The 11,030-nt window shown below is 39.4% G+C and overlaps 1 long non-coding RNA gene across 1 annotated transcript; it reads right to left on the minus strand.

The window, feature by feature from the left end:
* Positions 1 to 7,466: 7,466 nt before the first annotated feature.
* LOC122887170 lies at positions 7,467 to 8,808 on the minus strand. The gene is made up of 3 exons (XR_006380483.1): positions 8,723 to 8,808; positions 8,432 to 8,504; positions 7,467 to 7,669 (listed from the first exon to the last, which is right to left on the minus strand). It is a non-coding gene; the product is annotated as an uncharacterized LOC122887170 (long non-coding RNA).
* Positions 8,809 to 11,030: the final 2,222 nt, after the last annotated feature.

The raw sequence follows: 11,030 nt of genomic DNA on the forward strand, positions 1-11,030 counted from the left end.
AGGGGATAGGATACTTTCCTCCACTGCATACCCTCTTTGTGATTTAGGATGCTAAGATAGGTGGATTTTTTACATTACATTACATTTGTAGGTGCCTTTTGGATGATCTGTAGTATTTCTGTTGAGCAAATCTTGTTTCATTTATTCATTTTCATTTATTGACTTTCATTTTCTTTTTACATGTAATGCTGAATATCTATATTTCAGAGTTTGTACTTCCACACCTTTTCCTTGAAAGTTTTCCTTGAATGTGCCCTGTGTCTGCGATGGCGTTTGATTTGATTCGATTTTTTTTAATTGTTTGTACCTGACCTTACCTACCTGTCTGAAGGAAGTTGGATTGTTACAATCATAAGTCTGCAGATTCTAAAAGAGTATTATGTATAATCTGGCTACACTCTGGCTATATATCTATGAGTAGAAACAGTCCTCTTAAGTGTTTTTTTTTTTCTCAGAACACATCTGATCTCTGGTCACAGCACCAGAACATTCTCCCATTTTCACCGTCTTCAGCTCCTCTCTGTCATCCTGCCTCTGTGCAGATAGGTTGATCCATCATGCACACACACACACACATACACTCACACATATACAATACATTCTCACACACATACAGATATAAACACACACACAGGCAGACTCAGCCACAAGAATGTCATTCCAGGGATAGTCTGATCCATCACAGATGCGCCTACACATACAGACACATACAGACAGACATGCTCACACATGGTGCACATTCTGTGTACACATACCATAGACTGTATGTAAAGATGGACAACATGTCAGCTCCCCAAAAGTGAAGCCAAAACATCTTGATCGCCCCCTGGTGGCTGGCTGCAATATTGGTCATAAACCCCGCCCCCTCCAAGTTAGCAGATGGGACTTGAGCCAAACTAAAGACTCAAAGTACGCGTCAAATACATTTTTCCCAAACATGGTCTCTGTCATTTTAGGTAGATCTTATCACGTTGATGTACGTTCAAGTGTTCGTTTTTCTGACAAGTTTGGTTCTAATTAGTTATTTGATGATATAAAAAGGGAGTTACACGTCAAGATTGACATTTGAGCCCTGCTCACGATTGAGTCGGCCAGGTGTATGGGTGGGACCTCGATATCGTGGCTCCAACCCTCAATCACTACTGCGCAGACTCTTGCTCCAAATGACGTCACCAGCGCAAGATGGCAGAGCCCGTATCCGGGATATTTTGGCTTCATTTTTGAACAGTGGGAGAAAGTGGAGATGCATCGTCCATCTTCAAATACAGTCTATGACACATACACATGTGTATACACATACTTGCCCACATGTCATTCCAGCAGCTTTATCTATCACTCACACCCTAACTTAGTTACTTTCAGACACACACACACACACACACACACACACACACACAGGTACCATGGATATTACTGGGTAATTGGATAGTATGTCAGCAGGGAGTTATGAGTCCTGAATGATTGTCAGGTTTGTCACATAGCCACGAGATTCATCTTCAGTCTGAATCTGCTCATCAACTGCCAAGAGAACACTCAGCCTGATCAACCCACTGGAACAATGGCACACTAAGATTGGAGTTTCAGTATTCATATGTGTTATTTTCTGATTTGTGATGCACAAAAACATATGAATGAATGTCTCAGTTATTTGGATGAACTAATATTATGATGAACATTTTGAAGGAGTCACGAGTTGCGGGGAACTTGAATGGTTGTATTGGTAAAAGATATGTGTTTCAAATATGCCCGACGTTTTAAAGACTTCTATTAGATGATGCTGTGTTTCAGTAAATGAGTCAAACAAAAGTATTTTGAATTACCAGATTAATAACATTAAAAGCATCCAGGAGACACGAGACAATACATCCTTAAAATCATTTGATAAAAGGTGTCGCTCAAATTAAACAGAAAATTTACAATAGCTTTAGAAACTTACTGTTCATTGGGGTGCTGCACACTGGTTTTAGCCATCTGGGCAAACTTTATCAATTCAATTTCATTCAGTTCAATTCAAATTCAATTCAGCATCGACCAGAAGTCTAGGTGTCCAGATCCAAAACTAACCCATGGAAACAACCACAAACTGACAAGCATACTAATTTATTAAAAAAGATACCAGATCTGAAAGGCATCCGAAGACAGTCAGACCTGGTTCAAGTAGTCCCCAGCATAATTACACCTGATTTTAAAAGCATGAAATCCTCTAACATCAACATATACTCTCTAACTAATTCTTTGTCCATTGAATAATTACTGTATGTCTCAGACCAAGAAAGGTGTCAGGGTGTTTTCAAATTCTCTTCATTTGGAAGTATTTAAGCGTCCAAAAGGAGAATTTGTCGTGGAGCAGACAGGGAGGAAGTCGCACGGCCTGCTGCTTCCCGAAGGCTCGATTCTCCTCACCTACTCTTTTCCCATGAGGCTGCTCACCCACTCTGTAAACGGTCCCCACACACATACAAAACCCACCTATTTAATTTTTCATTTTCAGCAAATTTCTGTGGCTTTACAGCAATACTGATATAAAAAGACTGCAGGTTCCTGAGCTATGGCTGGGATGGAAGGCGCCCAGCCGTAGTGCACCGGGGGAGTTCAGCATTCAACCTCGAAAAAATATATTACAAGGTCCTTTTACACTGCCAATACAGCAGAGAGGTGACACAGCGGCAGATGTGCTGTATAAATATCTGTTCAAGTGCTGCGACCGTGTGTGAGAGAATTCAGCCTGGCGGTTTTGACTTCATGTAGAGTTGTTTTGATTGGCTGTCTAAACTGACGCCCCCACCGTGGTCAATCACAATTTGCTTATGTAATTTTCAAGAATATGGCGTTTTGAAGGTTAGGAGCCTACCCACTGAGAATATTGATGTGGAGCCAGTGGTTTATCCAGCACTTTAATACAGCATGTAGCCTGCATGAACGGCGGGTTTATGATACAGGAAATTATTATGACACAGGTTGTGCTAAAACTACAGTACCTATCCAGTTTAGATTATTTTTATGTCATTTCTGCTTCATTAGATAGCGCATAGCGAAAAGAGAGGAAGCCAGGAGAGGACGACACGTGAATGTAGGGAAAAATGCACAGGCTTCTATGTTTCATCATTCTTTAGATACAAAGTTACAAAAACGATGTCAGAATGAGTAGGAATTTCCTAAAAAAAACAATATATACCTTATACAAAATAATCCCTCTCAATCATCACTTATTACCCACTAGAAGTAAATGACCTTTGTAGAGCAGTGTATACTCCAACAGAGCAGAGATATATAAAAGTGGACGGTGCAACACAGCTAATATGATAGCTTTGTCCACTTTTTACTTAAACTAGTGCAGTGTTCATTGAACACGCTCATGTTTTTGGTGAATGGTGACCTGAACGTATCCGTTTGTAACTAATGAACGTGAACATCGTTCACTCACATGAGAGTTAACAACGCTCATGCACTGTGTTTTACTGCACCCTGCATGCCGGTGTTTTGGGTCACAGAGTCAGATTTTTGAAACGACACAGCGAGCTGAAGCAATCGACCAGTCTTGGGAAATATCTGCGAGTGAATGATGATCACAAGAAATCATTAACAAAGGGTAAGACAAGTCAACAGCCACTTGGTTCCTCCACCCAAGTCAAACTCACAGTATTTTGTAAAGGAAAAAAACGAAAGAACGTGTTAATTGTTTGGTAAATTCAAATTTGCGAATTATGAACGTGAACTAGTTCATTTTAATCTGTGTGAACTGAGCTTTGAGCTAGCTCTTGTGAAGTGTGAACTTCACAGACTGACAGAGATTCCTTCCTTTATAGTTAGATGGTAAATGGCTACATTTATATAGCGCTTTTATCCAAAGCATTTTACAAGGTTTTTGCCTTCACCCATTCACTGATGGCAGCGAGCTACCACGCAGGGTGCTGGCCAACCATCGGGAGCATTTTGGGGTTCAGTGTCTTGCCCAAGGACACTTCGACATGTGGAGGTGGGGACTGAACCGCCAACCCTGTGATCAGTGGACGACCCGCTCTGCCTCCTGAGCCACAGCTGCTCTGGAACCTGAACAAAATTCTGATGAGAAGGTATTGAACCCTTTAATTATTTTTTGCTCACCTATAAGTAGTCAAGTTTGAACTTATTGAGTTTAAAAATACTGTAATCGCCTTATAAATGTCACAAAACTTCCAGTTTTACTTCTGAAGGATGAAAGTTATTATTTGTATGACGAATGAAGTCCAAAAAACATAAACATTGATCATTTAAGCATTTGAACAAACAACCAATGCTGACATTTTTCTCACGTGGACTGGCTATGAAAGAGTGGACAATCTTAGACATTTAATTTACAAAAATCTACAAAATGAGTCTTTATAAGATATGAATACTGATAACAAGTTAGATATAGTAGTCTGATCCCTTCTGGCAAGTCATTCCAAAGGCCTCTGGCCCTAACTGCAAATGTCTCATCATCTTTGGTCTTCATAAGAACTCTATTTGTAGATCTAAGATTGTATTCAAATTCACAAAGATGATATTGTGTACTTACAAGAACAGGTTCAGTATATTTGGGTAAGCTTCCATTAATTAGGACAACATTCTGAATATAACTTTAGGAACAACAAACCGAATGGCCTTACATTGATGCAAGGCAGCAAATTCCAGAAGCATTAAACACTGAGGGATGCTTCACTAACACCGCCTACTGTTTCTGTCTGTCATTAAAATCCAGCAGTTAAACAGCAAAAGGAATGTGATGGTGTTTTTTTTTTCCTGGGAGAATTGTACCTCAAACAGTTAAACACCTTGTTTGTGGGCTGTAAAATTTAATTCCAGGTTGGCCTCATGGCAGCACTTCACATTTGTGGTTTTCTGCAGTCAACAGACTCAATGCCAGATTCCCACAGTTGGAGGTCAGCAGTGCCTTGATCAAAACAGATTAACCTTTAATGCAGAGAATATAAGAATTCGGTGCCATATATTTGCCATATGAAGCAAGTTCAAAATTATGAGCATATTATTTTAAAGGAGCATATTAATGGAAGTTCAAAAAACCAGTTAGCATTGCTAATCAGATTAAACTGATGCTTTTGGTTATGCAGATAGCCTGTTTTAGCACTAGGACAAAGCAACAAAATTTCCTCCAGAGTCGTGTTTGTGATATTTACAAAATAATGTTCAGGGTTTTTTTGTTTTTTTTTTTACTTTGAAGTTGGTCTGATCTGAAATAATGATTATGTTGACTTTATGATTTGTAGTTTGAATAAGTTCATTACATCACGCTGCTTTGCTGATAAGATGAAACAAACCAGATCTTTAGTTTTTCAGAAGAGATATTTTCAAATTGAGATAGTTCACTGCATCAGATATGTCACTCTCTTTGCTATGAAGAGAGTCTGAATATGTAAGTTTACAGGGAGTGCATTTAAAAAATTAAACTCTTTCGGTCATTTTGAACTGACAAATGAATTGGAATTTCTGCTCAGGTAGAAGACCATTTTGCAGACATGGAACAAATTCTTTACAGCACAGAGACAAAAAGATATTTCTGTGTTCCATCCTCACTACCTCAACATTGCCAGGACCAATAAAAGTCATCGCTGTGATGACCTCTTGTTATTTCTGAAGTATATTGTTCCATTTCCTTAGTGCCGAGCCAGCAGGAGGAATGTCCTATTTCCTCCCCCAGTGGATTGGGTTTTGAGTGTGGAGGGGCGCCAGGTCAATTGTTCCACTGCTTACAAAAAGAGCCATGGGGGTCGAGGGTGAATACGCTGACAAAAATTATAAATTGTATCTTACTGTAAATGAGTATACCTGCTCATAATGAAGAAAAATGAAATTGGAGTGTACATGTGGTATTCATCTGCCAAAAAGTACTTTACTGACTGAGACAAATGGAATGCATACCAACATGATATTCGGATAACTTGTTCGTAATTGTATTTTATTTGTTTTAAAGGGGAAAATGCTACTACTATGTTTCCCAAGAACTTAAGTAAATCTGATTAAAATATTTTGCAATAGGGCACCTTGTTAGTATCAAAATAAGTCTACAGACATGCTAGTGGCTCTCTCCGTACTTTGGCACAGCAGCGCTTTGAGCTGAATGCTAATGTTAGCATGCTAACATGCTTACAATGACAATGTTAACATGCTGATTTTCAGCAGGTATAATGTTTGCTAACATTTGCTAATTAGCACTCAACACAAAGTGCATGTGAGGCTGATGGGAATGTCATTAATTTTACAGTTATTTGGTCATAAACCAAAGAATTGGAAAAAATTACATCCCCAGAACCATGCAGCTAGCATCGAGCGTATTCTAGATCTCAGTAGCACTGAGAAGAAGTAGAATTTTCGGACAAAAAAAAAAAAAAATGGATTTGTGGACACAAAGTTTGGGTGAAAAGATTAAACTAATCTGATTATTTTAAACATCAGTGTATTTTTGACTGAAAAGTGGTAAACCAAGAATGATGAGCATCATTTACACCAAGGAGATTGTGTGTATCTCACTCTTTAGCTTTGATCTATCACTTCCTGCGGATGGCGAAGATTTCCTGCCCTTGTCCATACTTGATGCCAGAATTTGATTTGGGCACATGAGGAAAATCATCCCACTTATTCAGGATGGGAGGAGTTGTAGCTCAACTTCACAAAAGATTGGTATATTGCTGCATAAAAATCTTGCAAAGTGCATGTTTAAGAAAAAGATTTGAAAGCTCTGTGGTAGACTAAGCGACTTGCTCTGATGGACAATTTTTTCCAGTATGTGCAGGGAATGAAAGCCATGAGGGGGCGTGGGTGAAAACTGTGCACACATTCTGCAAGCTCTGTCACTTGGGGCCCGGGCTCGTCTCATCACAGCTGTTCCACGCCCACATACAGACACAGAGCAAGGAATATAAAGTATTCAAGCCAGCTACAGTATGAGCAAACTTCTCAGCCATGTGTTGCTGCAACAGGGAAGAGCATCTGCATCTGAGAGTCTTATAATTTTACCTTCAAGCACTGTATAATGTTCAATAGAAATGCTGGATGATGGATGGATGGTGTGTGTCTGACATGGAATCATACTGTAAGATTTTAGACAATGTTTTCAATACCACCGCTTTAAATGATTGTAACAGTGGCATAAGTTCCATACTTTATTCTTTATTCTGTTTTTTGATCCCCATTAGCTTCCACAAATTGGTGATTGCTTGTCTGCCTTGGTTCCATATTAAAAAGCAAATAACTTTAAACAAAACACAATGTGTAAATGGAACAACAAAAAGCAGCACAAACCCAACATGAACAACAGTAAAATAAGAGGACAGATTTCACAAGTTAAAACAATGAATATATAACACTTGTTACTCATTCATCTATGAAAATGTAGAGTTACAGCAACAAAAAATGCTAAAAAATGTAAAAACAGGAGATGAAGAAAGAAAAAAGCAATAAAAAGAGATTAAATTTTAAAAAGTCCCAACAACAATAACTAAACGAAAATTATAAATCACATTTTGTGAGGAAGAATCTGATTTTGGTCTCTTCTGTACACCTGACAACTATTGCATGCCTGTACGTCTTGGAAGAGGCATCCCTTCTCTGTTGGTCTTACTGAGGTTTCTTCCATCTTTTTTCTCCATTGACGGGTTTTTTGTGGGAGTTTGTCCTTATCTGGATCGAGGGTCTAAGGATAAAGGGAGTTGTATGAGGTACAGATTTTAAAGCCAATTAAGGAAAATTTGTTATTTGTGATAAAAATAAATTGACATGACTTGATTTAGAAAATTCTTATGTTGGTGGATAGCATATTCCATGCAGAACAAGCTCTATAGAAAACATTTTCATCCTACAAGGGCACATGGCACAACCTGCATTACTGTATAAATAGTAATAGTAGTAACTAATGTAAAAATCCTCCCATCACTCCATCATGTTCATGGATGACAGAGAAGCACCAGGTTTAGAAACCAGAGTCAGGCAGAACAGAATTGCCTGTCCTGTATGTGGAGACCTTACAATGACTGTCAAAACCACAATACCCACACTTGATTTATGATTTAGTCAAATTGTACAGCTGGCTAAGTGGGCAACTAATTTTCATTTCATCTTCAGAGCCACTTTGCACAGGCTCTCCATATTCAACCCAAAGTACTGAGTCAGTAAGTATAACCAGTCAGCTGGCATTGTGCTCCCCGTGCGCCTCCCTGGCCCACCGAGCTGCCTCATTTGTGGGAGCAACTGGGGTCTGTGGTAGCTTAAATATGAGTCCCTGTACTGTTGCCATTAGACTGGCATGCCTCTCCAAAGATAGCAGTTTGCTGCTTAATGCTGCTGTTGTGGAAAAGACATGTAACTGCATATTTGGTGGATTTTTTTCTTCCGTTCTATTCCCGTTTTAGAAATTCAGCTGGCCCTTTTTTATTCCAAAGTGGCTTACAAGGATTACCTCAGGGGCTGACGTCTACCATGTTGTGGTCTCCAAACGGAATCAAACCCAGCAAGCATTTTACAGACAGCAACTGCAGTACAGGAGGCATCCAAATTCATTATCAGCCAAAATCACATTATTATTAATTGTAAAACTGCTTAGAAATTGAGATCCCAATTTCATACCAAGATGCAGGCAATAGGGATAAACAACAACATTGTGTGCTATTTCAACCCTTTTTCTGTTTTTTCAACCAATCTGTAGGTCTACTGTTACTATTAATATGTTTTGCAGAGAACGTAACTGTACCAAGATTGTTTTGTTCCATTGTAGGAAGTAGTTTGATGTTCTTAAACAGCAGTGAAAAGGCATAGGAATGTTGGGGGGTGTCACACATAGCCCCCAGAATGCCGAAGTTGGTTCAAACACTATTGATGATCTCACAATGACTTCATTTGAAGCATACTGATGCCTTGCACGTAACATATAAAACCTTATTCAGACTACACGATAACAGCCTCGACCCGACAGACATAGGAGGACGGGAACGAAAATGCGTCAGGCGGGACAATTGATCATTTTATCCCGTGCAGTATATCATAGTGGACGACTCATGACATCCCGACAAAAAGACTAGCATGTCAGAATTTTTTTGCCTTTCACAGCAAATTCCACAACGTGTTCTGAGATGTTGACCAGTGTAAATGCAGGGCGCTCTTCCATGCACAACTGTAAATATGGCGAAGCGAAAGAAGAATCATGTTGTTAGTGCTGCTAGATGGAACCGGGAAACAGAGAAAAGTCACCGTTTTTTTTCCCTTTCTTTTTTAGGCCTTTCCGAACACGTGCCAGCCAGTATCATACACACCTCGTTGTACACCATTGTTTGTTTGCATTCTTGTTCCCGGAAGTCAGCCCCTAGAACCTCCTTCCCGATGACATCACGCAGGTCGTGAAACACGGCAAGATATGCTTGGTTGGGGACCAACATGTAGTGTATACTGTATATATATATATATATATATATATATATATATATATATATATATATATATATATATATATATATATATATATATAAAGTCCATTGTGTATCATCAAGAACAATATCATGTATCGTCAAGTGTGTGTATGTGTGTTTCCATTGTGTATCATCAAGGACAATAAATAAGGTACACAGCAACAGCCTGACACTGGAGGTCACAGTCTCAGTAGCACGCACACACACACACACACACACACACACACACACACCTCCTCCATTCTCCCCAGTGTCAGTGGTGCCTAAATGAGACTCCCAGACGTGCAGACCGTGGAGGTTAAATGGAGCTCAGAGGGGGAGCCCAGCTGCGATGAAGAACCGCAAATCCCATAAGCCACCAGTCTCAGGGCAGGTTGGCACCACAGGAAGCTTTCATAGGAGATGTGGCGAGAGTGGCTCTGTGTGTCGAGCGCGGGGGAATATTGGATGTGAGGAGAGAGGAATGTCTTGGCTGGCCTCGCTGACGTGAGAAGAATACCATATTGTCTTGTTTTGAACAAGATGAGCACTGTGCACAGCTGGTAGTGCACGCAGTGACATTTCACTCTGAAATATTAAAATGTCTCAAATAATACAGTGCTGAGCTAATTCTGAGCAATGTACCCACCTCATGTAATTTATTAGACAGCATTCAATTTTTTTCTTCCCTAGATTCAGGACATACAGTGAGTTGTAACAGTCTAGAGTAAGTCTTCCTTGTCTTAGAGCTGGCTGCTTGTTTGTTTGCTCCTCTGATTAAATCAAGAGAAATGCTGCCTAAGCATAGTCATTACTGATTATCATAACCTTTATTTAATCAAGTAACACCACTGAGATTGAGATATTTTTTGTAAGAGAGACCTAAGTACAGCAGGTAAATGGATGCAAACAACATCATAAATAATCACAAACCACTCTACATAGGTCATAAGGTAAGTTAAAAGTTCAAATCGTCCAATGGAATGGTTTATAAAAGCTTTAGAATTGTTTGTACTTTGCCCCATTTACATGGGGTAGAGTTTACCCATGGGGTACCTAAAGCAGCCATTATCCAAGGAATTACAGTCATATTGAACAATTCCTCATCCTATAATTTCCATCCAATGCCAATGTTCAATGCAGGAAGTACTGTGCCCTTTCTGTAGCAAAATGGAAAGGTGTGGAGTGTGGAGGTCAGGGTGGTTGATTGGTGTGTAGCACATCTGACTTTTATGCAGGAGACCAAAGTTTGTGTCCCATAACAGACCTGCAGTTGAAATTTGTCTTTTTATTTACCGTAACCATGATCTTTACCTAACCTTTACCAAGTGTTTTAGTTGCATAACCTTAACCAGAAAGTTGGTGTCCAAAGTTGGAAGCACACGACCACCTAAAATATCTTGTATGCCGGATTTCCCTTTATTGGAAATAAGGGGCCTTGCCCAAACCATAAAAAAAACCCAGACCCTATAATGTAAAAGTGAGGTGTAATACATGAGGTTTTAGTAAGAGACCACCTGCAAAGGACAGAATACAATTCTCTTCTTGTTGCGAATGAGGATCAGCCAACTTTTTTATATAGTTCACCATGGCGAGTACAACATTTATCTTAAGGCA

This window comes from Siniperca chuatsi, linkage group LG13, assembly GCF_020085105.1.
Source record: "Siniperca chuatsi isolate FFG_IHB_CAS linkage group LG13, ASM2008510v1, whole genome shotgun sequence".
NCBI classification, from domain to species: domain Eukaryota; kingdom Metazoa; phylum Chordata; class Actinopteri; order Centrarchiformes; family Sinipercidae; genus Siniperca; species Siniperca chuatsi.